The sequence below is a fragment of the Hypanus sabinus genome, chromosome 29 (genome assembly GCF_030144855.1).
Source record: "Hypanus sabinus isolate sHypSab1 chromosome 29, sHypSab1.hap1, whole genome shotgun sequence".
NCBI classification, from domain to species: domain Eukaryota; kingdom Metazoa; phylum Chordata; class Chondrichthyes; order Myliobatiformes; family Dasyatidae; genus Hypanus; species Hypanus sabinus.
Window position 1 is genome coordinate 24,739,862 of NC_082734.1, and position 27,437 is coordinate 24,767,298.

Consider the following 27,437-nt stretch of genomic DNA (forward strand, 5'->3'; position numbering starts at 1 on the left):
GATGACCAAGATGTCCTGAGCAAGCACTTGTTGGTTAATAATAAACCTGCGGTTAAGCCTGTGTGGCTTTACAATTTATACCAGAACCTTGTGGATGAGCGGGTAGGGGACGTCGGCGCTGGAATGTGGCCGTGTTGGATGTGAAGGAGAGTGGAATGAGCCAGCTGGGGCGGGGCCCTGGCGTTCAGTTTCCCCTTATTGTCTTGAGTCATGAGCTGTGTTTTACATCCACACCCTCCCTGTGCGGCTTTAACTGAGTGAAGGGAAACGTGAGCGGGCACATACATGCTGAGGAGGACAGAGGGAGGCTATCTGTGAAGGCCCTGGGACCATTCCTTTCTTTTTGCAAGTTTTACCGAGCTGGTCAAGGGATCCCGACAATCACTCGGTGAGTTTCACATTGCTTTGAGTAACTTTCCGCACACATGAGGCAGGCTGGATCTGCGGAGCAACTGAGAGAGTTCAAACTTCGCAAACTGGTTAATAACTGATGCAAATGATGTCTTCGGGGATGTGGTGGAGTTAATCTGCTTTGCATGCCTCCTTTACCGGCGTAAGCAGAGCATCGCTGCGGGGAGCAGTGTTGCGGCTGTCTCTTCAATCAGAGATTCGAACCAGCGACGGGGGTTCAAATCACACCACGGGAATAGAAACTAAAGTGGTGATTTGAATAGGGTTTGTCTCAGTACCATTGTGGTAAAAGCTTATTAGGTTCTCCAGAGAAGGAAAGGCACTGTCTTTGTCCTTGGCCAATCTGGTGGTAATATGACTCCCAGTTTATGAGTTACCGGGTTTCTTTCCCATGCTGACAGCGGAGGAGTCGGTGCGGTATTTTTTGGAGCTGTTGGGGTGGGAGTTCCGGGATTTAAACCCAGTGACAATGAAAGACCGGTGATACACATCCCAGTTAGGATGGTGAAGTGACTCGCGTTCCCATATGTCACACTGGAACGTTACCCAAGTGACGGCACTTGTAGCTGGCCTGGTCTGCCTTACACAGGACCTAGTATCTCGCCAGCTTCCTGTCCTGTCCCCACAGCTATTGATCCCAGCCTTGAACGTGCTCAGCGTCCAAACGGGTGAATTCCAAAGAGTCACAATTCTCCGCCAGGACGTGCCTCCCCATCCCTGTTCTGAGCGGTCAGCTGCTTATCCTGGGACGGTGACTCCCAATTCCAGGCTCTCCACATTGAGAGAAGGGTGCACGCCGGAAAATCCCCCTCAGGGTCACCTCCCTGGTGCTTGAGGTTGAATGTTCATCGGAAGGGTTGGGTTCTTTCCTCCTAAGACAAAGGGTTGAGGTCCCAGGGTTGAAGGTGTGTCGAAAGACCTGTTCAACAACAACTTTAAACATCAGAAAAGATCACAGGTCAAAGAGCAGAGTGCGGGTTCAAAACGCGACTGCTACTTCAAAAGCCCAGTATGAATATGACGGGCCAAGTGGCCTTTCTTATTAAGTCTCAATGGTCCTACATCATTGCCAACCCCTGGGAAGGTTCAGAGTACCGGTACACGCTACCCTTCACAGGCTCCGACTCCCTTCGTTTCTAGTCTTTGTTCATTTGACCTTGGAAAGGGATTTGAATTTCTTCTGTTTTTTTGGCTCATGCCATCGTTTGCTGATCATCAATTGCCCCTGTGAACCCCTGCGGAGGGATTTTAAGACCTAGTCCCATTACTAGGAATCTGGAGTCACCAGGCCTTGATGTCAATGGACGGAATGGTCCAACCCACTCCATCTCTAGCCTTGCCCCCCCACACCTCAGGTCTCTGGCCTCTCTTCCCTTCTATATCTTCCTTTGGCCTCTCTCAGGGTCACCAGTAACCCACACAGACCCCCCCCCCCGAGGTCACCAACGTCCCACACTGACCCTCCCCCTGGGAGTTCCACCCTCCCGCCCTGGGCCACCAACCTCCCTCATAGACTACCCCCCCTTGGGATCTCAATCTCCCATGATAACCTTCCCCTAGTGTGTCCATCCTCCCACACTGACCCTCCCCTGGGGTCTCCAACCTCCCTCAGTGACCCTCCTGGGGTCACCCAGTATCCCCATTTGCCAGTCCTTTGCAGATTCCATATCCCGAATAGATCCCGTCCCCGGACTGAAACAATGAGATGCACTCCCCAAAGGGACATGTGAACAGTTACTTTGTTAAGAGCACTTAACACACAGGATTTAATGGCAAGATTTAAATATAAAGGGCATTTAAATAATTTAATCTCTTAATCCGCCCAGTTTGGAATGAGCCTATTAATTTCTGCGAACTTTTGTAATTTGTTTTTCGTCAGTGCTAAATTCCAGTTTGTCCCACCGATTTAGCACCGTGCAGTTTGGGTAAGGCGTAGTCAGTGAGGTATGAGCCACTTAGCCAGAGGGTGGTGAATTTGTGGAATTTGTTACCACAGGCCGCTGTGGAGGCCAGGTCGTTGGGTGTATTTAAGGCAGAGATTGATAGGTTCTTGATTGGACACGGCATCAAAGGTTACGGGGAGAAGGCTGGGGTGTGGGGGTGAGGAGGGGTAAAAAGGATCAGCCATTATTGAATAGCAGAGGAGACACAATGGGCCAAAAAGTCTAATTCTGCTCCTAAATCTTGTGGCCTTATGGTATGTGGGTGAATAAGGATTACAGAGAGTTTTCACTTATATGATAACCATTCCTGTTGTGTTGCTGAGCCTTGCTCAGATGAATTACCAGCTACTCTCAGTAGCCATTTTATTAGGTACCTCCTATACCTAATAAAGTGGCCACTGAGTGTACGTTCATGTTCTTCTGCTGCTGTAGCCAAATCACTTCAAGGTTTGTCGTGTTGTGCATTCAGAGGCTGTTGTAAAGCGTGTTTATTTGAGTTACTGTTGCCTTCTGTCAGTTTGAACCAGTCTGACCATTCTCCCCTGACCTCTCTCATTAATGAGGCATTTTCACCCACAGAACAGCCGCTCACTGGATTCTTTTTGTATTTTGCATCATTCTCCGTAAATTTTAGAGACTGTTGCACATGAAAATTCCAGGAGATCAGCGGTTTCTGAGATACTCAAACCACCTTCACTGGCACCAACAATAACTCCCAGTCAAAGTCATTTAGATCACATTTCTTCCCCAGTCTCGCGTTTGATCTGAACAACAACTGAACCTCTTGACCAGGTCTGCATGCTTCTATGCATTCAGTTGCTGCCACATGATTGGCAGATTAAATATTTGCATTAATGAGCAGGTGTACCTAATAAATGGCCTCTGAGTGTTGATGAAGTCACTGCAGAGTGTGACAAAGAGGAGTTTAGGAACTGTATGAGCAACAATTCCTGTCCTCTTTTTCCAATAGTATTGGTTCAGGAAGAAAAGATTCGCAGGAGGAACTCAGCAGGTCAGGCTGCATCTATAAAGAGCAAAGAGCTGGGAGGTGATCGGTAGAAGAGGTAAAGGGCTGAAGAAGAAGGAATCTGATAGGAGAGGAGAGTGGGCCATGGGAGAAAGGAAAGGAAGTTGGGCAGCAGAAGGAGGTGATGGGCAGGTGAAGAAAAAAGGAATACAACAGGTATATGGAGGAATTTAGGGTGGGGGGTTATATGGGAGGCAGGGTTTGAGGGTCGGCACAACATTGTGGGCCGAAAGGCTTGTAATGCGTTGTACTATTCTATGTTCTGTGAATATGGAGTGGTAGCAGAGTGGGGAGAGAAGGGGAAGGAGTGAATGAAGCTGGAGAAATTGATGTTAATACCATCATGTTGGAGGCTACCCAGACAGAATACAAGGTGTTGTTCCTCTGACCTGAGAGTGGCCTCATCGTGGCAGTAGAGGATCGACCCATTGACCTTGCTCTGCCATTTCATTATGGCTGATTTATTATCCCTCTCAACCCCATTTCCTGCCTTCTCCCCATAATTTTTGATGCTTTACTCAAGAACCTATCAACCTCCACTTTAAATACACCCAATGTCTTGGCCTCCACAGCCATCTGTGGCAATGAATTCCACAGATTCACCACCCTCTGGCTAAAGAAACTCCTTGTCTCTGTTCTAAAGGGACGTCCCTCTATTTTGAGGTTATGCCCTCTGGCCCTGAACTCCCCCACTATAGGAAATATGCTCTCCACATCCACTCCATTCAGGCCTTTCAATATTCGATAGATTTCAATAAGGTTCCCCCCTCATTCTTCTAAACTCCAGCACGTATGGGCCCAGAGCCATTAAGCGGACCTCATACGTTAACCGTTTCATTCCCGGGATCATAAATCCTAAAGGCGTGTAGCTTGGGAGGTTAGTCGGCCACATCTCAAAAGATCTGGTTTAATCCCAGCTTCCAGTACTGACTGAGTGGAGTCTGCACTTTCTCCCTGTGACTTTGTGAGTTTCCCCTAGATGCTTCAGTTTTCTCCCACATCCCAAAGACATGCAGTTTGGAAGATTAGTTGGCCTCTGTTAATTATCTCTGGGAGAATCAGGGGGCAGATGGTAGGTGTTTGAAAGAGAAATGCTAACAGGGAAGCAGGTGGGGGGAACATAATTTCTCTGCGATCTGGGCCCAACCCACGATCTCAGAGCATGACGATAACACAAGGAACTTCACCAAATCAGGATAGATTTAAATTAATAATTGATTTACAAAGATGTTGCTGGGATTTGCAGACCTGATTTAGAGGGAAAGGTTGAATACATTAACACTTCATTCCCTAAAGTGCAGGAGAACGAGGGGAGATTTGAGGTACACCAAATTACGAGAGGTATAGATAGGGTAAATGCAAGCACTGTGATTGGGTGAGACCAGAACTGGAGGTCATAGGTTAAGGGTGAAAGGCGAAATGTTAAGAGGATCTTCTTCACTCATTGGTTGGAGTCTGGAACGAGCTGCCAGAAGAAGTGGTGGATGCAGTTTTGATTGCAACATTTATGAGAAGTTTGGATAAGTACATGGACATGCATTTGGGGGGGGGGGGGGGGCAGGACGATGGGTCTACGCAGAATAATCGTTCAGATTAAATTAAATGGGCTAACGAGCATGTTTCTGGGCTTTAGTGCCCTCTGACCCTAATAACAATTTATGGAAATCACTGATGTGTGACCACTCATACAGTGGAGGGGAGGGGACCACTGAGGTGAGGAGCTGGTCAAGGTTGTTCCTCCAGAGTGGAACTTCTGGAGTCCTCCTCTGTTACTGCTGCCTCGGTGCTGATGAGATGTCAAATCATGCCCCGTTCTGGTCCCTCAGATCTCCCAATGGGGAGAACAGGCCACCCCTGCGAGTCCACATGTGTTTATCGACCAGCCAACTCCTGAAGGCAGATGATCTAGTCATTCCCACGTTCGTCTCTGCGGGATTCTGCTGTGTATCAGTTGGCTACTGCCTTCCCCACGTCACTTGTTGACTTTTCACTCGGTTAGAATGTAGAACAGCACAGTCCAGGCCTTCGGCCTACAGTGTTGTGCCAACCTTTTAACCTACTCTACCATCAATTTAACCCTTCCCTCCCGCATAGCCCTCCATTTTACTATCATCCATGCGCCTACCTAAGAATTCCTTAAAAGTCCCTAATGTATCTGTCTCTACCACCACCCTTGGCACGGCGTTCCATATACCCACCGCTCTCTGTGTAAAAAAAAAACACCTCTCCTACACTTTTCTCCAATCACCTTAAAATTTTGCTCTCTGCTATTAGTCTTCCCCATCCTGAAAAATATCTCTGGCTGTCCACTTTATCTATGAATCCTAACAACCTACTCATCTCTATCATGTCACTTCTCATCCTGCCTCGCGCCAAGCCCTCGCTTGCTCAACCTTTCCTCGCGGTTGCACTATGTTTTTATGACTGCAATTTCTGTCAGAAGATCAAACAGTGGGTGGCCATGGCAACGAGATGGGAAACTGAAAACAGTGGAGTTGAGGGAATGTTGGCAGCTGGTGACTCACTATCCTACGCCCATAAACTTTATTGGGAAGGCTTAGCTTTGCACTCGAAGCCATCATAAAGACAATTGGATGGTTTACCACACACCTTAGAGTGCTGGGAGGCGCTAACTCTCAGCTGGAATTATTTCAAGCAGGGAGCGCTCTTCGTAGAGTAGTTTGCATAGTTTCATTGTAGTACATGAGCTTTAACAAAAGAAATTGCCCAATTCTTCTCTAATTCAGAATTACTTCCCACTCTGTCTACTTTATCACTTCCTGCTGCTCTCCTGTGTCGGATCTGGGACCTGAGCCTCCCGTTGTTCATTGCTCTCAGCTGGTTGCGCCGGGTCCTGTTGACCAAAGGGGAACTTTATCAAATACCTTCCTAAGCTGGCCTCCTTCCCGCCTTAACTCCAGGAGAGGTGACTATCTCTCACACAGAGCTAAAGAAACTAGATCTGTGTTCCTTGGCGTTTAGTAGAGCTGGTCATTAAGAGCAAGTTGGCACAGAGGGTGAGGAATCTGGAATTCTGTATCCCAGAAGGTGGTAGAGTGATGATCATTGAGAGGGTTATCAATGAAGGAGATAAATTCTTGAGAGATCAGAAAATGAGGACGATTGGGATCAGCTGCTGATAGAGGAGATGAAGTTGAGGGAAGTTGTAATGAATGGTGGGGTAGGATTGAGGGGCCAAGGGGCCTACTTCTGCTCTAATTTTCCGAGGTGGTAATCAGCTGGTGTTCATTGCTATCTTCATGCTTCTGGTGTTGCGGTAAAGGCACGTTGTAGAACTGACGGTGGTCTTTTCAAGCACAGAGCCACTGTCACATTGTATCACCGTGATGGTCATGAGTTTGCTGACCACAAGGTCCTAAACTCAAACAAAGACATTCAGGCCCATCCAAGATTCTGAGAAACACTTTAGGATGCATTGGGACACATTGTCGGTGGTATAACCTGGGGTCATCGGGTGTTTCAGGTCTTCCAACGCCAGATGCCCTTGTCCAGGTGACCCAGCCGGGGTTGACCAGGAGCAGAAGCACTGGTCCATCACACCTCTTGATCCATAGCCATCTGGAGGCTTGCTCAGCAGCTTGTGTGATGGTCCTGATGGCTCCTCTTCTTGTAGCCCCTGGAAGGCCAAGGAGAGAGCTGAGGGAGCGGTCAGCAAAGCCTCTACACCCCACTCGGATCCTGTCCTCCATCCATCTCTGGCTTTGCTCTGCCAGTTCCTGGTATTTGGCCTTCATACGCTCAAACATCTTCTCAATCCGGTCTTCCCAGGCACTGTCAGTTCTACTTTGACCACCTGTTTTGAGGTTTCTGACAGAATAACCAGAATGATGATGCGGTCAACTCAGGGAACTTCAGGTGCTTGATGTTCAGTTACTAGTCAGATTCTGCGACGAGCTAGCCTGCTGGTGATCTGGTTTGAGCCTGTGGTTCGTCTCCAGCTTTAACAAAGTCTATCAGCTTTCAGGGTTGGCGGAAATGCTTTCTTTTATTAATGGCCGAGGAGATATTTTCTCTTACCCCATCCTCCAGCCACCCTGCCCGGGATAGGGTTCCTCTTGTCCTCACCAGCCTCCGGGTCCAGCACATAATTCTCTGGAACTTCCGCCATTTCTAACACGGCCCCCCCCCCCCCCCCCAACACTTTCTGCTTTCCGGACGGATCGCTCCCTACGCGACTCCTTTGTCCATTCATCCCTCCCTACTGATCTCCCTCCTGGCACTTATCCCTGCAAGCGAAACAAGTGCCACACTTGCCCCTACACCTCCTCCCTCACTACCATTCAGGGCCCCACACAGTCCTTCCAGGTGAGGCGACACTTCACCCGTGAGGTGTGGGGCCATTTACCTTGTCCGGTGGTCCCGGTGTGGCCTCCTGCATATCGGCGAGACCCGATGTGAATCGGGAGGCTGTTTCACCAAGCACTTACCCTCCGTTCGGCAGAAAAAGCGGGATCTCAGAGTGGCCGCCCATTCCCATTCCAGTATGTCAATCCATGGCCTCCTCTACTGTCACGATGAGGCCACATTCAGGCTGGAGGAACAACAACTTATATTCTGTCTCAGTAGCCTCCAACCTGATGGCATGAACATCGATTTCTCAAACCCCCCTCCCTCCCTCAACGTTCCCTATCCCCTTTTCCCTCTCTCACCTTATGTCCTTACTTGCCCATCACCTCCTTCTTGTGCTCTCCCCCCCCCCTTTTCTTTCTTCCATGGCCCTCTGTCCTCTTCCTTCTCTAGTCCTGTTTCTCTTTCACTAATCAACTTCCCAGCCTTCCCCTCCCTGTTTCACCCATCACCTTGTGCTTCTCTCTCCCCTCCCCCACTGTTTAAATCTCCTCCTTTTTCCCTCCGGTCCCGCCGCAGGGTCTTGGACCAAAACGTCGTTTGTACTTTTTTTTCCATAGATGCTGAGTTCCTCCAGCATTTTGTGTGTGTTGCTCCGATTTTCACCATATGCTGATTTTTCTCTTGTTGGAGATATTTTCTGCCAGAGCCACTGGCTCCAGCAGTAGCAGTCTGCTCCCAGGGCTTTTGGGCAGCTGCTAAGGATGTGTTCCAGGGTCCTTCTGCAAGGCAGGGCGGACACGATGGTGCCTTGATCTTGCTCCAAGCAAAAAATGTGCTAAGTGATTGTCTCCATCTGGTCTGCAAGCTTTCTTGAACTAAGCAACTTAATCAGTGTTGTCTGTTTCGAAACAAGCCGAATTAAATAACCTGTTGTTCCGTATTGTATCCCTGCCTGTCCCTTCTATAGATAGTGCATCTCTTTGCAAAGCTGTCTTTTTTTTTCAACTTCTATCTGATTACTGCTTTCCATTTACATTAAGAATTGAAGACTTTCCCCTTTTTACGACCAGAAGAAATGGATGTTAGTTGAAAGTTTAACGTACAACTGTTTGATCTTAACAGTTGTCAGCCGTTGTGTTTAGAAAACTAGGCTTGGCAAAAAAAAAACGAGAGGCTCCCGGCCCAGGAATCAAATGTCCATCACACGCCCTCTTGCGAAGGGCAGATTGCTCACCTAGCTTCTTCCTAGGGGTATCAGCTTCGAGATCAGACTCCCTCCAAGACTCCTTTTGGGAGGAGTCTGACACTCCACCAGCCGTTCCAGTGCTAGGAAAACTCCTTCAAACCGATGCGCATTAGCTCATTATTGCTGGGTACTTCCCAATGTAGGAACTTCTGTGTGAATTTCCCTTCGGAGTGCTCACTTCCTCAATCCCAGCTGCACACATTCCCCAATCCTCAAGGGAACGTTACTGGCACAAACACATGAAGACAACGCGTCAACGTCCATATTATAAGTGCATACTACTCCACCTTTAAAATCTTCTTCCTCACAAACAGATCTTGCCACTTTCTTGATACTATTCTGAATCACTGTCTCTGGCACCTGGGTTCATCAGGTCAGACTGTTTTGTCTCTCGTTAAGCTGAAGATAGTTCATCTCTTTCACGGGGGTGTTTGCATTGCTTCCAATGCGTGCACCACTCTACTCAGGTTCCTGAAAATGAGTCTTGTAGACTAGTTGCTGATATTATACTGCTGTCTCCTTTTGACTAAGGGTTAGTACAGTCAGCTCTCCTTATCCGCGGGGGACTGGTTTCGAGACCCCCAGCGGGTACCATAAAACGCGGATGCTCAAGTCCCTTATTTAACCTGTCTCAGTGTGGAGGTCTTTAGGACCCGGCGGAGCTCTGAATCCGCAGTGTTTCTGTTCACGAAAATAATCACGATCACGATTGAAAATCAGGTGGAAGTAATAAAGTGATCAGAAAGAGGTGAAACGCCATCAGTCATTGGAAAAGCGTTAGGCTACAGTCGGTCAACAATTGGAACAATTTTAATGGAGAATGTGAAAGGCCCTGCCCCAATGAAAGCTACAATTATTACCAAGCAACACAGTGGTTTAATTATTGAAATACGTATGTTTCTTAAGTGTTTTATATGCATAGAAAGGTAAAATCTGCACTATATACTAAGACAAATGTTTGACTAACTGACACTAAGTAATACCGGATGTACCTGTTCTGACTTCAAATCCGACTTAAAGATGGACTCAGGAATGGAACTCATTCATAACCTGGGGACTGCCTGTACGTTTAAGTCATTTCTAGATTACTTATAATACCTAATACAATGTAAATGCTATGTAAATAGTTGTTATACTGTATTGTTTAGGGAGTAATGACAAGAAAAAATAGTCTGTGCATGCTCTAACAACAAGGGCTGGAGAGAGAACTTCTGGGTTTTCCTGATCCGCAGTTGGTTGAATCCGCGGATAAGGAGGGCCGACTGTAATCTCACAGAAAGTTATATCCATCGGTTGTATGAGCTCGCAATACAATGACGAGGCCTCCGTTGGTCAGGGCTGGATGTTGCGCCCAAGCTGTCTAGATACACAAGCCAGGACAGTACAATAAGGAGAGCAAGCTGTTGCCCATGTAGCGGGCTTCCCCCCTCTCCATGCATCCGATGAAGCCAAGGAGTGGCAGAGACTGATCCAGCAGCATCACAGGAGTTGCCAGTCAGCGTTGAACTCAACGTAGGACTGCTCTGGGGACTCCGGCGTGAGATTTTTCCCTCGGGGTTTACTCCCAAAGCTTTCCCCGTGAGTGGGTATAGCCGCAAGGCAGCGGAGGTTTGAGGTCAGAGTTTTCCTTCTCCTAGGTGAGCCGCCAAGTGTGGCTGCCGAGCCCCAGTAACCCACCTGTCAGTAGAAACAGTTCTGCTGGGCTTAGTAGTTAAGCCACATATGAAGGCCAGGAGCTAGAATGGACAATAAATACACGCGCTTCCCAGCATGTTAGAATATAGATGAGTGCAGCACGGGACAGGCCATTTGGCCCACAATCTTGGGCCAGTTTATACCAAAGTCCCTCCTGTATAACATCCATATCCCTCCATTCCCATGACTACCCATAAGCCCCTGAAACTCCACCATACTGGTCCACCTCTACCTCAGCTAACTCCTTCTCGGCACCTGCCATACTGTACGTTTAAAAAAAAATACTTGCCCCTCAAGTCACCTTTAAAAACATTCTCCCCCTTTAAAAGTATATCCTTTGAGGTTAAGATATTTCTACCCTGGGGAAAAGATTCTGGCTGTCTACGCTTTCTGTGCAGCTCATAATTTTATAAACCTCCATCCGGTCTCCCCTCAGCTTCCAACGCTGGAGAAAACACAATTTGTCTACCCTCTGCTTATAGGCCATATTCTCTAATCCAGGCAGCATCCTAGTGAACTTCTTCTGCACCCTCTCCAAAACCTCCACATCCTTCCTATACTGGGGCAACCAGAACTGCACACAATACTCCAGGTATAGTCTAACTAAAGTTTTATACAGTTGTAGCATGGCCTCTTTACCCTTGTACTCAATGGCTCTACCAATGAAGACAAGCATGCCATGCTATCCTGTATTGTGGTGGAAACTTGCCCATGGTATTTAATCGATCTCAGGCTGTGGACCAAGTCTCCTTGAAGCTGTGCTGGTTCCAACTGCGGTGATCAGAAGCTATTTGAGTAGCACACCATTGTATAATTTAATATGGATAGAAAATTAAACAGATACGGTATAAATGAAGGAACACCCACAAAATGATGGAGGAACTCAGCAGGTCAGGCAGCATCTATGGAATTGAATAAATAGTCGATGTTTATGGGCCGGGACTCTTCTTCAGGACTTTTCATTTCCTTAGCTGCTGTCTGACGCACTGAGTTACAGCATTTTGTGTGAGGTGCTCTGGATTTTCCGCAGCTGCAGGATTTCAGATGTTTATATACAAAAGAAACCTGCCTCTCTATGTATAACGAGGCAAGGAAAGGTACAGTTCTCCTGTTGAAAATTCTGTCTGTACTTTTATTTCTGAGCGCGCAGAAATAGATGTCAAAACATGGGGGCTGGGTTTGTCCCTCCCATGGGTGTGAGTACCCACTGCTGTGCTGTAATTTATCCTTCAGATAACAACTAAACCACCTGCATAAGTTTCTTCCCATTTTAGTGACTCTGGACTCTGTGTGTAATTGTTCAGGTATTCCTCCTTTTACTTTGTGAAGGACTGGGCCTAACTGAGAAGAACTTACACATCTCCCAACCTTTCTGTTTTCCCAGAAATCTTTTGCTCTGCCAAACCATGGGATTTTATCAAAACTATTTTTGTAGCATTAAGTATAACAATATAGAAAATTAGTAGGCCCAGTGACTTGTTGCATTGTAAGAGTACCACACATGCAGTATATGTATCCAAGCAACACGCACAAAGTGCTGGAGGAACTGCGCAGGCCGGACATCAAAGGAAATAGTCGATGTTTCGGGCCGAGACCCTTCATCAGGACTGGAGAAAAAGATCACTATTCACAACTGTTTGATGAAATGCAAATAGAAAATCTGGGTAGATGCAATAGTCTGTGGGATTAAGGTTTCTAAAAATGGTTATTGGACTTACTAGTTTCAGTCCAATCTATCTTAGCTTCTGCTTCAGTGCATCTTTTCATCAGTCTTCCCATACAACACGGATCAAGGGCTTTACTGAGCCACTTAGAACAGGGGTCCCCAATCTTCCTGTATACCATGGATCAATGCCATTAAGCAAGAGGTCCGTGGACCCCGGGTTGGGAATCCCTGATTTAGAACATAACCCAGAAATGTAGAAAATCGTCACATCACTGGAGTGGGATAGTGGACACAGTTGGAGAAATGGAAACATATAAAATGTTTGTAGTAAGTATGTTCATTTTCTTATTGGCCACAAAGGGGAAGTGTAATAAGACATCTGACCAATGGAGAAGAGTATCCATTAATAAATAGGGTTTTTTTTTGCAATTTTCTAGTTGAACAGTTTCAATGTCATGTATACGTCCACAATGGATTTGTATACCAGTCAGTGACACAGCAGTGTCTAAGCTTATCTTCAATTGTAGAGGGATTCCATATCAAGGGATTTCTCTATTAGTTTACCTTCAGTACCTGGGCTGGAATCTGTCAGTTTTGTTCGGGCATTACTAATTGTTTCTGCAAGTGATTCTTTACCTTTCCCTGCATCTACATTTATTTCACCTGCAGTGCAGTCAGAGTGAATGTTTAAGCAGACAGGAACAATCACTTTGCCAAAGGGAAGGTTTAAGGGTCCCACTGTAGTAATTCATAAAAGACCAAGGGGGTAAGGTTTATTTGGTGATACTTAAGTCATCATTGCCTACAGATCTTAACCTAACAGCACAACGCTTTACAGTACAGGCGATCCAGGCTAATTTCCCACCGCTGTCTGTGAGGAGTTTGTACGTTCTCCCTGTGACCACTCCAGTTTCCTCCCACGGTCCAAAACATACCGCTTGGTAGGTTAATTGGTCAGTGTGCATTGTCCCTTCACTGCCACATTGTGTCACTGTCACACTGTGTGAGGGTCACAACATATCACAGTCTCACTGTGACATTGTGAGCCTACGTCACTGTGTCACCGTAATATTGCGTCACCGTCACGCCGCATCAGGAACTGGAATCAGGTTTAATATCAACGGCATACATCGTGAAGTTTGTAAACTTCACGGCAACAGTACAATGCAATACATGATTAATAGAGAAAATAAATAAATACCAGGAAGCCTATGTATATTAAATAGTTAAATTAAAAGTTGTAGTTCCGAAACAGAAATAATAAAAAATAAGGTAGAGTTCATGGGTTCAATGCCCATTTAGAAATGGGAAGGCAGAGGGGAAGAGTGTGTGTTTTCAGACTTCTGTACCTCCTTCCTTTACGTGACACCAGCTCACAGGTCCAGGTAACACTGACACACTGCACCTCTGCTGTACAACCGGCTGCTGACACAATCTCTCTGCTACACTTCCCCCTCATACACGCGATCTCTGCCACACCAGGTCACTATGAACTTCCACTGCGGTCGTCCACCAACTCCCTTCCCCAGTACTCCTCACCAACCCCCTTCCCCAGTACTCCTCACCAACCTCCTTCCCCAGTACTCCTCACCAACCTCCTTCCCCAGTACTCCTCACCAACCTCCTTCCCCAGTACTCCTCACCAACCCCCTTCCCCGGTACTCCTCACCAACCCCCTTCCCCAGTACTCCTCACCAACCCCCTTCCCCAGTACTCCTCACCAACCCCCTTCCCCAGTACTCCTCACCAACCCCCTTCCCCAGTACTCCTCACCAACCCCCTTCCCCGGTACTCCTCACCAACCCCCTTCCCCAGTACTCCTCACCAACCCCCTTCCCCGGTACTCCTCACCAACCCCCTTCCCCGGTACTCCTCACCAACCCCCTTCCCCGGTACTCCTCACCAACCCCCTTCCCCGGTACTCCTCACCAACCCCCTTCTCCAGTACTCCTCACCAACCCCCTTCCCCAGTACTCCTCACCAACCCCCTTCCCCAGTACTCCTCACCAACCCCCTTCCCCAGTACTCCTCACCAACCCCCTTCCCCAGTACTCCTCACCAACCCCCTTCCCCGGTACTCCTCACCAACCCCCTTCCCCGGTACTCCTCACCAACCTCCTTCCTCGGTACTCCTCACCAACCTCCTTCCTCGGTACTCCTCACCAACCCCCTTCCTCGGTACTCCTCACCAACCTCCTTCCTCGGTACTCCTCACCAACCTCCTTCCTCAGTACTCCTCACCAACCCCCTTCCTCAGTACTCCTCACCAACCTCCTTCCTCAGTACTCCTCACCAACCTCCTTCCTCAGTACTCCTCACCAACCCCCTTCCCCAGTACTCCTCACCAACCTCCTTCCCCAGTACTCCTCACCAACCTCCTTCCCCAGTACTCCTCACCAACCCCCTTCCCCAGTACTCCTCACCAACCTCCTTCCCCAGTACTCCTCACCAACCTCCTTCCCCAGTACTCCTCACCAACCCCCTTCCCCAGTACTCCTCACCAACCCCCTTCCCCAGTACTCCTCACCAACCCCCTTCCCCGGTACTCCTCACCAACCCCCTTCCCCGGTACTCCTCACCAACCCCCTTCCCCGGTACTCCTCACCAACCCCCTTCCCCGGTACTCCTCACCAACCCCCTTCCCCAGTACTCCTCACCAACCCCCTTCCCCAGTACTCCTCACCAACCCCCTTCCCCAGTACTCCTCACCAACCTCCTTCCCCAGTACTCCTCACCAACCTCCTTCCCCAGTACTCCTCACCAACCCCCTTCCCCAGTACTCCTCACCAACCCCCTTCCCCAGTACTCCTCACCAACCCCCTTCCCCAGTACTCCTCACCAACCCCCTTCCCCAGTACTCCTCACCAACCCCCTTCCCCAGTACTCCTCACCAACCCCCTTCCCCGGTACTCCTCACCAACCCCCTTCCCCAGTACTCCTCACCAACCCCCTTCCCCAGTACTCCTCACCAACCTCCTTCCTCAGTACTCCTCACCAACCTCCTTCCTCAGTACTCCTCACCAACCCCCTTCCTCAGTACTCCTCACCAACCTCCTTCCTCAGTACTCCTCACCAACCTCCTTCCTCAGTACTCCTCACCAACCCCCTTCCCCGGTACTCCTCACCAACCCCCTTCCCCGGTACTCCTCACCAACCCCCTTCCCCGGTACTCCTCACCAACCCCCTTCCCCGGTACTCCTCACCAACCCCCTTCCCCAGTACTCCTCACCAACCCCCTTCCCCAGTACTCCTCACCAACCCCCTTCCCCGGTACTCCTCACCAACCCCCTTCCCCGGTACTCCTCACCAACCCCCTTCCCCAGTACTCCTCACCAACCCCCTTCCCCAGTACTCCTCACCAACCCCCTTCCCCGGTACTCCTCACCAACCCCCTTCCCCGGTACTCCTCACCAACCCCCTTCCCCGGTACTCCTCACCAACCCCCTTCCCCAGTACTCCTCACCAACCTCCTTCCTCAGTACTCCTCACCAACCTCCTTCCTCAGTACTCCTCACCAACCCCCTTCCTCAGTACTCCTCACCAACCTCCTTCCTCAGTACTCCTCACCAACCTCCTTCCTCAGTACTCCTCACCAACCCCCTTCCCCAGTACTCCTCACCAACCCCCTTCCCCAGTACTCCTCACCAACCCCCTTCCCCAGTACTCCTCACCAACCCCCTTCCCCAGTACTCCTCACCAACCTCCTTCCCCGGTACTCCTCACCAACCCCCTTCCCCGGTACTCCTCACCAACCCCCTTCCCCAGTACTCCTCACCAACCTCCTTCCCCGGTACTCCTCACCAACCCCCTTCCCCGGTACTCCTCACCAACCCCCTTCCCCAGTACTCCTCACCAACCCCCTTCCCCAGTACTCCTCACCAACCCCCTTCCCCAGTACTCCTCACCAACCCCCTTCCCCGGTACTCCTCACCAACCCCCTTCCCCGGTACTCCTCACCAACCCCCTTCCCCGGTACTCCTCACCAACCCCCTTCCCCGGTACTCCTCACCAACCCCCTTCCCCGGTACTCCTCACCAACCCCCTTCCCCGGTACTCCTCACCAACCCCCTTCCCCGGTACTCCTCACCAACCCCCTTCCCCGGTACTCCTCACCAACCCCCTTCCCCGGTACTCCTCACCAACCCCCTTCCCCGGTACTCCTCACCAACCCCCTTCCCCGGTACTCCTCACCAACCCCCTTCCCCGGTACTCCTCACCAACCCCCTTCCCCGGTACTCCTCACCAACCCCCTTCCCCGGTACTCCTCACCAACCCCCTTCCTCGGTACTCCTCACCAACCCCCTTCCTCGGTACTCCTCACCAACCTCCTTCCTCAGTACTCCTCACCAACCTCCTTCCTCAGTACTCCTCACCAACCGCCTTCCCCAGTACTCCTCACCAACCCCCTTCCCCAGTACTCCGCACCAACCCCCTTCCCCAGTACTCCTCACCAACCCCCTTCCCCAGTACTCCTCACCAACCCCCTTCCCCAGTACTCCTCACCAACCCCCTTCCCCAGTACTCCTCACCAACCCCCTTCCCCAGTACTCCTCACCAACCTCCTTCCCCAGTACTCCTCACCAACCCCCTTCCTCTGTACTCCTCACCAACCCCCTTCCCCGGTACTCCTCACCAACCCCCTACTCCTCACCAACCCCCTTCCCCAGTACTCCTCACCAACCCCCTTCCCCAGTACTCCTCACCAACCCCCTTCCCCGGTACTCCTCACCAACCCCCTTCCCCAGTACTCCTCACCAACCTCCTTCCTCAGTACTCCTCACCAACCCCCTTCCCCGGTACTCCTCACCAACCCCCTTCCCCGGTACTCCTCACCAACCCCCTTCCCCAGTACTCCTCACCAACCCCCTTCCCCGGTACTCCTCACCAACCCCCTTCCCCAGTACTCCTCACCAACCCCCTTCCCCGGTACTCCTCACCAACCCCCTTCCCCGGTACTCCTCACCAACCCCCTTCCCCGGTACTCCTCACCAACCCCCTTCCTCGGTACTCCTCACCAACCCCCTTCCTCAGTACTCCTCACCAACCTCCTTCCTCAGTACTCCTCACCAACCTCCTTCCTCAGTACTCCTCACCAACCGCCTTCCCCAGTACTCCTCACCAACCCCCTTCCCCAGTACTCCGCACCAACCCCCTTCCCCAGTACTCCTCACCAACCCCCTTCCCCAGTACTCCTCACCAACCCCCTTCCCCAGTACTCCTCACCAACCCCCTTCCCCAGTACTCCTCACCAACCCCCTTCCCCAGTACTCCTCACCAACCTCCTTCCCCAGTACTCCTCACCAACCCCCTTCCTCGGTACTCCTCACCAACCCCCTTCCCCGGTACTCCTCACCAACCCCCTACTCCTCACCAACCCCCTTCCCCAGTACTCCTCACCAACCCCCTTCCCCAGTACTCCTCACCAACCCCCTTCCCCAGTACTCCTCACCAACCCCCTTCCCCAGTACTCCTCACCAACCTCCTTCCTCAGTACTCCTCACCAACCCCCTTCCCCGGTACTCCTCACCAACCCCCTTCCCCGGTACTCCTCACCAACCCCCTTCCCCAGTACTCCTCACCAACCCCCTTCCCCAGTACTCCTCACCAACCTCCTTCCTCAGTACTCCTCACCAACCTCCTTCCTCAGTACTCCTCACCAACCTCCTTCCCCAGTACTACTCACCAACCCCACATAGCTGCCGATTACACTGCAAGTCATCAGCGACACAACACACTCAATCACGCCACGGTGCTGGCAACATCGTCCTGGAAGCACATCAGTAGCTTGAGAATTTCGCGTAAATACTTCGGATCGTTTTGGAGAATAGAGAATATGTTCTCGTGTCTTCCGATCAGTGTGACATGGTAGCATAGTGGTCAGCAGAACACTTCACAGTGCAGGCGGCCCGGGTTTAATTCCTGCCGCTGTCTGTAAGGAGTTTGTACGTTCTCCCCGTGACCGCATGAGTTTCCTCCAGGTGCTCTGGTTTCCTCCCACAGTCCAGAGATGTACCGTATCTTCTCATTCCTCAGAATGGCCTCTGTCACAGAGCGAACACCGCAAGGCTGAGGAATGGCATTTTGATGATGGCAACTTAAGTTCAAGTCCAAACTCAAGTTTGTAGGTTAATTGGTCATTGTAAGTTGTCCTGTGATTATTCTGGGACTAATCTGGGGGACTGTGGAGTGATGTGGCTCGAAGGGTTGCAAAGGCCTAGTCCGTGCTGGATCTCAATAAGTAGATAATCAAGTTCAAGTTTTTTCTCATTCAACAGTACATATTTCTGTGCACCACAGTTCCTGAGGAGCTGTTGGATTGTGTAGCGGAAGAGAGATTTCAAAAGAAGCGAACAGGGCACTCTGGACATTCTGTGTGCCAGAGTTCCTGAGGAGATGTTGAAGTGTGTACATTTAGGCACCTGCCAAGATACAATAACAGTAAGTTAGAGCAGCCACTATGGGAGCGGGCAAGTGTTAGAGTGGGGAGTTCAGACATTGGCGAGAAGAGGCAGAAGCTGTAGGTAAATCTTTTCATCTTATTTTTCTTTCCTTCTTCCTTATTGTACAACTAGAACAGTGAGGATGCCATGTAAGATAGAGGAATGCTGTTCTTGCAGATGTAGGAAGGTGGGGAGAACTCCATTCTCCCTGACGACTACACCTGCAGGAAATGCATCCAGCTGCAGCTTCTTTCCGACAGTGTTAAGGAACTGGAACTGGGGCTGGATGAACTGAGGATCATTCCGCAGACTTTGGGTCAATCGACAGGAGATACCGAGAGGGAGCTCCATCCAAGGTGCTGGACTCAGGTAATCGGGTGACTGACAGGAGGGGGAAAGGGGATAGGCAGGCAGTGCAGAGTTTCCCTGTGGCCGTTGCCCTCAACAACAGTTATACCTCTTTGGATACTGCTGGGAGGGTTGACCTAGCAGAGCAAAGTCTCAGTGGTCAGGACTCTGGCACTGGGTCTGGCTGTGTGGCTTACAAGGGAGTAGAGGTGAGCTGTAGTGATAGGGGATTAATTGATTAGGGGATGTACAGGAGGGTCTATGGATGAGAATGAGATTTCTGAGGTTGTTATCTACTTTAGTACCAATGACGTGCGTAGGAAGGGTGACGAGGTCCTGCAAAGTGAGTTCAGGAAGTTAGGTGCTATGTTAAGAGACAGGAGCTCTGGGTGGTGATCTCAGGAATATTATTGGTGTCATGTGCTAATGAGGCTTAAAACAATTTCCCTTGGAGGAAATGATCATTTTATGACAGAATTCACCCTGCAGTTTGAGAGTGAGAAGCTGAAGTCAGGTGCATCAGTATTACAGTAAATTAAAGGGAATTACAGAGGCATGAGAGGGGGGTTGGTCAAAGTTGATTGGAAGAGGACACCTCTGGGAGCAATTTGGAAGGTGCAGGATAGACACATCCCAAAGAAAAGGTATTCTAAAGGGAATTGTGGCTGACAAGGGAAGTTAGAGAGCATAAAAGCCAAAGAGAGGGCATATAGTAGAGCCAAAATTAGTGGGAAGTTTGAGATTTGGGAAGCTTTTCAAAAACCAACAGGAGTCAACTATGAAAGCCACAAGGAGAGAAAAGATCAAATATGAAGGTAAGGTAGCCAATAATATAAAAGAGGATACTAAAAGTTTTTTCAGATATATAAAGAGTAGAAGAGACGAGAGAGTGGATATTGGGCCACTGGAGAATGACGCTGCTGTGCAGTAAAGGGGGACAAAGAAATGGAGGATGAACTTAATGAGTAATTTGCAACGGTCTTCACTGTGGAAGACACTAGAAGTATTCCTGAAATTCAAGAGTATCAAGGGGCAGAAGTGATTGTAATTGCTATAACTTAGGAGAAAGTGCTTAGGAAGCTGTGAAGTGTGAATGTAGATAGGTCACTTGGACCACATAGACCCTTTTGGGGTTCCAAAAGAGGTAGTCGAAGAGATTGTGGAGCATTATTAATGACCTTTCAAGAATCATTAGATTCTGGAATACTTTGGAGGACTGGAAAATTGCAAATGTCACTCCACTCCTCAAGAAGAGAGAGAGGCAGAAGGAAGGAAATGATTGGCCAATAACCCGACTTTACTGATTAGGAAGATTTTGGAGTCCATTATCCAGGATGCGGTTTCGGGAGGCGCATGATAACATGGGGCAAAGTCAGCATGGCTTCCTTAAAGGACATTCTTGCCTGACAAATTTGTTGGAATTCTTTGAGGAAATACCAAGCAGGATAGACAAAGGAGAGTCAGTGAGGTCAGAAGGCCTTTGACAAGGTGCAGCAAGATAAGAACTAATGATATTACAAGAAAAATACCAGTATGGATAGAAGATTGGCCAACTGGCACAAGGCAAAGATTGGGAATATAGTGGGCCTATTCTGGTTGGCTGCCGATGACTAGTGGTTCTCCTCAGGGCTCAGTATTGGGACCGATTCTTTTCATGTTATATGTCAATGATTTGGATCATGGAATAGATGTCTTTGTGGATAAGTTTGCAGATGATACGAAGATAGAAGGGCAGATGGTGTTGAGGAAGCAGAAGGACTTATGGGAGAATGGGCAAAGAAGTGGCAGATGGATATAATGAAGGGAAGCATATGCTCATGCACTTTGGTAGAAGGAATAAATGTATAGACTGTTTTCTAAACGGGGAGCAAAATTCAAAAATCAAAGGATTCCCTAAAGGTTAACTTGCAGGTTGAGCTGATCTTAAAGAAGGCGAATGCAATGATAGAGTACAATTCTAGGATGAGAACATGGAAGCAAGAATGTAACGCTGAGGCTTTATAAGGCATTGGTCAGACCACATTTGGATTTTTGTGAGCAGCTTTGGACTTTGTATCTCAGAAAAAAAATGTGCTGCCGTTGGAAAGTTTTCAGGTTAACAAGAATGATTCTGGATGATGAAAGAGTTATTGTTTTAGGAGTGTTTTATGGCTCTGGGCTGATACTCAGGAGTTTCGAAGAATGAGGGCGGGGAAGTCACATTTCAACCTATTGAATATTGAAAGTGGATTTGGAGAGGATGTTTCCTACGGTGGGGGGAGGGGAAGGGTGCTCTAGGCCCAGAGGTCACTGCCTTAAAATAGAGGGATGTCCTTTTAGAACAGAGATGAGGAGGAAGTTCTTTGCCAGATGGAATCTGTGGAATTTACTGTCACAAATGGGGTGGAGGCCAAGTCATTGGGTAAGTTTAAAGCAGAGTTTGGTAGGTTCCTGATTAGTCTAGGTGTTAATGGTTATGGGCGGAAGACAGAATGGAGTTGAGAGGGGTAACAAATTATCCATGATGGAATGGCAGAGCAGACACAATGGGCTGAATGGCCTAATTCTGCTCCTACATTTTCTGGTCTTATGATCACGCAGTTTAACATAAGGTAAAGGAGATGATGTGAGAGAGAGGTTGTCAGATTTTTGGATCATTGGGCTGTCTCCCAGAGAAGGTTAGACGTGTACAGAATGGACGGTTTGTTCCTGAACTGGTGAGGGACTAATATCTGTGTGGGAAGTTTTGCTTAAGCACCAGAGGGAGATGGAGAGCAGGCAAGGAGTGATTGTGAGAGGGGCAGAGAGAGAAAAAAAAAGGAGGAGGGGGAAAGGAGAATAAATAAAGAAAGAAAGAAAGGGGTAAGAAGGGGAGGAGGGTCATTACCGGAAGTTAGGGAAGTCAACGTTCATGCCATCAGATTGGAGGCTACCCAGACGGTATACAAGGTGTTGTTCCTCCAACCTGAGTGTGGCTTCATCTTGACAATAGAGGAGGCCATGGATAGACATATCAGAATGGGAATAGGACATGGAATTGGGCCTCCCGTCCCATGATCTTTTCCCTTCTCCAGCTCTGGATCCCTTTTGCCAATCTCCTTTCCAGCTCTCAGCTTTACCCACCCCCTCCGGTCTTCTCCTATCATTTTGGATTTTCCCCTCCCCCCCCACTTTCCTATCTCTTACTATCTTTTCTTTCAGTTAGTCCTGACGAAGTGTCTCAGCCCGAAACGTCGACAGTGCTTCTTCCTATAGATGCTGCCTGGCCTGCTGCGTTCCACCAGCATTTTGTGTGTGTTGGTTGTGATAGAGGGTGGTTTTAATGCTTCACATATAGACTGGGACTCCCATACTGTAAAAGGACTAGATATCATAGAGTATGTCTAATGTATTCAGGAAAATTTTGTTAAATCCAGTGCAAAGTGGTCCCAACTAGAGAGAGTGTGATAATAGATCTCCTACTAGGGAATGGGATAAGGCAGGTGACAGAAGTTCGATTAGATAACTGTACGATTGGTATAATGCCATAGTTTCAAGGTAGCTATGCCAAAAGATAGGTCTGGTCCTCGAGTAAATTGGAGAAAGACCAATATTGCTGGTGTCAGAAATAATCTGGCAAGTGTGGATTGGCACAGGTTATTTTTTGCCAAAGCTGTACTTGGTAAATGGGAAAACTTAAAAAAGTGAAATTTTGAGAGTACAGAGTTTGTATGTTCTTGTCCGAATAAAAGGCAAGGATAACAGGTTCAGGGAACCTTGGTTTGAGATCGTGGTGAACTACATATACCTGTCTGGACATGCCCCCCCGCTGAGTGCTCCCAGTGGCTCCTCCCACGGACCCCGGTATAAAGGCGATTGGGGCCTGAGCCCTGCCCTCAGTCTCCAGGATGTAGCATGGTGGTCAATTACTGCTTGTTCTTTCTTTCAGTCAATAAAAGCCGATGTCTCGCCTCACGTCTCAGAGAGTTATTGATGGTGCATCAGAGATATTGAGGCCTGGTTAAGAAAAAGAGGGAGGTGTATACAAGGTATAGGCAGGCAGGAGCAACTGAGGTTCTTGAGTATCCGAAATGGAAGAGAATACTTAACGTGGAGTATCAGCAGTGAGGTCATGGACCCTATGCAGATTACAGCGGAGGAAGTCTTGAAGAAAATTAGGGTGGATAAATCCTGAGGGCCAGACACAGTGTTCCCTTGGATCCTTGGGAGGCAAGTGCAGGGATCCTAACAATTATTTAAAATGCCCTTGGCCACAGGTGGGCTTCCTGAGGACTAGAGGGTGGTAATGTTGTCCCACTGTTTAAGAAAGACTCTAAGATAAGCCAGGAAATTACAGGCTGGTGAGTCTGACATTAGTAGTGGGTAAATTATTGAAAGGTATTCTCAGGGACCAGGTATATAAGTATTTGGAAAAACAGGGACTGAATAGGATTAGTCAACATGGCCTTGTGTGTGGAAAGTCATGTCTAATCAACTTATAGAGTTTTTCAAGGAAATATACCAGGATAGTTGATGAATGCAAGTTAGTGGATGTTACCCACCTGGACTTTAGCAAGGCCTTTGACAAGGCCCTGCATGGGAGGTTGTTCGAGAAGGTTCATTCAAGGTGAGGTGACAATTTGGATTAGACATTGGCTTTGCAGGAGAAGTCAGAGAGTGATAGTAGATGGTTGCCTTTCTGACTGGAGGCCTGTAATTAGTGGTGTGCTGCAGGAAGTGGTGCTAGGTCCATTGTTTGTCATCTATATTAATGCATTGGAGGGACATGTGGTAGACTGAACCAGCAAATTGGCAGATGACACCAAATTTAGGGGTGTAGTGAACAGCAAGGAAGTCTATCAAAGTGTGCAGCAGGATCTACACCAGCTGGAAAAATGAGCTGAAAAATGGAAGATGGAATTTAATGCAGACGTGTGAGGTGTTGTACTGAGGAAGGACAAAGCAGGGTTGAACTTACAAGGTGAGTTGAAGGGCATGGAAGAGTGTGATAGTACTGAGGGATCTGGGAATACAAATCCATAATTCCTTGAAAGTGGTGTCACAGGTAGATAGGATCATAAAGAAAGTTTTTGACACACTGACCTTCATAAATCCAAGTACTGAGTATAGGATTTGAAATGTTATGTTGAAGTTCTGTAAGACTTAAGTAAAGAATAATTTGGAGTATTGTGTGCTGTCTTGGTCATCTACCATGGGAAAGATGTCAATAAGATTGAAAGAGTGAAGAGAAAATTTACAAGGATGTTCCCAAGATTTGAGGATCTGTTTTATAGGGAAAGGTTGAATAGGTAGAGCTTAGTAGAATGAATGGAGATTTGATAGATACACACAAAATTATAAAGGATATAAATAGGGTTGAGTGGTGGTGTAGCGGTACGTCCCTACCAAAGGGAGTGTAAGTTGCTCCTTCTCTCCACTAGCCTGCAGGTCACCCTTGGGCAAGGTGTAGCACCTGCTTGCCCCCCCCCCCCCCCCAATCAAGGTTATGTGAAGCCATGGGAGAAGGTTGTGAATGGTTATACGAGCACAGCTGGTGCAGATCACAACTCCTGGTTACTGAAGCCAGGCAGGCAATCTCTGAAGAGTATTGATAATGGCTGGGGCCATCCATCTTGTAAAGACACTGCCCAGAAGAAGGCAATGGGAAACCATTTCTGTAGAGAAACTTGCCAAGAACAATTATGGTCATGAGACCATGATCGCCTATGTCATATGAAACGGCACATAATGATGATGTTGATAGATAAGGTAAATACAGTAAAGCTTTTTCCACTGAGGTTATATGAGACTAGAACTAGAGGTCATAGGTTAAGGGTGAAAGGTGAGATGTTTAAGTAGAACATGAGGGGGAATTTCCTCATTCAGAGAGTGGTGAGAGTGTGGAACAAGCTGTCAGTGGAAGAGGTGGGTGCCAGTTTGATTTCAATATTTAAGAGAAATTTGGATTGGTGTGTGGATGGGAGGGTTATGGAGGGCTATGGTCCAGGTGCAAGTCAATGGGACCAGGCAGGTTAATAGTTCAGCATGGACTAGATGGGCCAAAGAGCCCATTTCTGCACTGTAATGTTCTACATCTATGTATACCACCCAATGAAGCAATGTTCATTTGGACCAAAGTGCACAACACAGTATATATAACTCACATACACAGCGCATAAAGTACAACTGTTACAAATAAATCAACAAATAATAAGTTGCATTTATGACACAAGTTAAATAGTGGACAGTATAATGCCAGTGGCACTTAATGCATTTTGACTCTGCACATTAGCAGGAAGTTCAGTAGCCTCACCATCTGGGAGAAGAAGCTGTTTCCCATCCTAACAGACCTTGTAATGCTCTGGTACGGGGGTCGGCAACCTGCGGCTCCCGAGCCATTTGTGGCTCTTTCACCTCTGTGCTGCGGCTCCCTGTGGCTTTGGGAAATAATTGGTCAGTATTTAATTAAAATGTATTTTATGTTAGTTTGTTAGCTTTTGAAATGTAATTCTAAATTTGAAGATTATGGTGATCTTGTACAATCTAAGTGTGGCGACACATTTCCTGGCACATCCGAAACGGCTCACAATTAGCCAGCATTCAGGCTAAGGGAGATAGCCTACGGGGGTTTGTGAGTACGCGTCTTTTGCAGCATCTGCGTCCATGGGGGCTGGGTTGAGGGAGGCTTAAAAGCAAGGCTGTTTAGTTCGAATAAAGTTATTCGACTGCAGTTTACTGACTGCGTGAGCACACCGCTACAACGTGTTTTTGTCGCTATTAATATACGTCACCACTGCCAATACCTGACACCCGCCAGTGCGCGATTTCTTTAATTTTTCGATCCAAGGTAAGCCAACTATGGAGAATTCTAAAAAAAGAAAAGTGACTGAAGAAAACAGAACGTTTAATGATACGTGGACAGATTAATTTGCTTTCACTGTTGACGAGACTGGTTTACCGGTATGCTTAATATGCAATGAGAAACTAGCAAACAACAAAAAGTCAAATGTCGCAAGGCATTTCCAGAATAAACACGCAGCCTTTGCTCAAAAATATCCGGATGGAGATGAGAGAAAAAAAGCCGTTTCGGAACTGATGCGGAAGGTTGATCTGAGCAAAAATCATTTCCAGAAATGGATGAAGTCTGGAAAATCAACGACATACGCCAGTTATATTGCCGCTCAGGAAATAGTCAGGCACGGGAAGCAGTTTACAGATGGTGAATATATAAAAGAATCTTTCATTAAGATTTCAGAACATCTATTCACGGACTTTAAAAACAAGAGTGAAATTGTGCAGAAAATCAGGGATATGCCCCTCTCTGCAAAGACTGTCAAAGACAGAACCATAAAAATGGCAGAAAACATCACAAGACAGCAAATTAAAGACATCAATTCAGCTGTGGCCTACTCGATTGCCTGTGACGAGTCTAAAGACAAAGGTGATATTGAACAAATAGCGTTGTTCTGCCGGTATGTAAACTCTGCCGGGCCACAGGAAGAACTGATTGAGTTGATACCTCTAAAAGACCAAACACGGGGGGAGGACATCTGTGAGGCTGTCTTGAATTGTTTAAGAGCCAAAGGAATAAAGACCACCCATCTGGTGTCAGTAGCTACTGATGGGGCGCCGAATATGACGGGAACGCACAAGGGATTTGTGGCTTTACTGCAGAAGTCGCTGGACAGAAAGCTGCTGACTTTTCACTGCATCTTGCACCAAGAGGCACTGTGCGCTCAAACATTTCCTCCGGAATGCACAGAAGTAATGGATGTTGTCATTCAGATTGTCAATAAAATAATGGCAAAAAGTTTAAAACACCGTCAATTCCGTTTGTTACTGGACGAGCTGGAAAGCGCATATTCTGATCTCCTGCTGCACAACAAAGTCTGGTGGCTGTCCAAAGGGGAGGTGCTGAAACTCTTTGTCGCGTGTCTGGAAGAAGTGAAAACTTTCCTGGGCAGCAAAGGGCTCAACTTTCCTGAGCTGGAACAGCCAGAGTGGCTGGAAAAGCTACACTTCATGGTAGACATGACAGCGCACCTGAACACGCTGAACACAGCTCTTCAACGGGGTAAGGACGTACAGCCCTGCACATGTTGGAGGATGTTTTGGCATTCGAGCGCAAGTTGACGTTGCTTGCCAGAGATTTACAGAAAGGCACATTGTCTCACTTCCCCAATTTGAGAGAGTTCAAACAAGGTCACGACATGATAAATTCGGAGTATTTACATTCTGCAATCATCGCAATGCAAACATCGTTTGGGAAACGCTTCTGTGAGTTCAGAGAGGAAAAAAATACATTATCCTTCCCGGTCACTCCCCTAAGCATCGATCCATCCCTACTAAATACGACTGCATTGTCAGGTGTGAGTCAACCTGAACAAGTATG

General features: G+C 48.1%; 1 protein-coding gene across 6 annotated transcripts in view; it reads left to right on the forward strand.

Moving 5' to 3' along the window:
• The first annotated feature begins 218 nt into the window (after nucleotides 1-218).
• The window catches only part of LOC132383137 (epidermal growth factor receptor kinase substrate 8-like protein 1), a 97,605-nt gene continuing 70,386 nt past the window's right edge, over nucleotides 219-27,437 (forward strand). For 4 of the 6 annotated variants that reach the window (XM_059953970.1, XM_059953971.1, XM_059953968.1 and 1 more), the window contains exon 1: nucleotides 222-388. The gene's annotated coding sequence lies outside the window, so the exon portion shown is untranslated. Of the gene's footprint in view, nucleotides 389-27,437 lie in introns of all 6 variants that reach the window. The other 2 variants (XM_059953969.1, XM_059953973.1) reach the window with 2 other exon arrangements.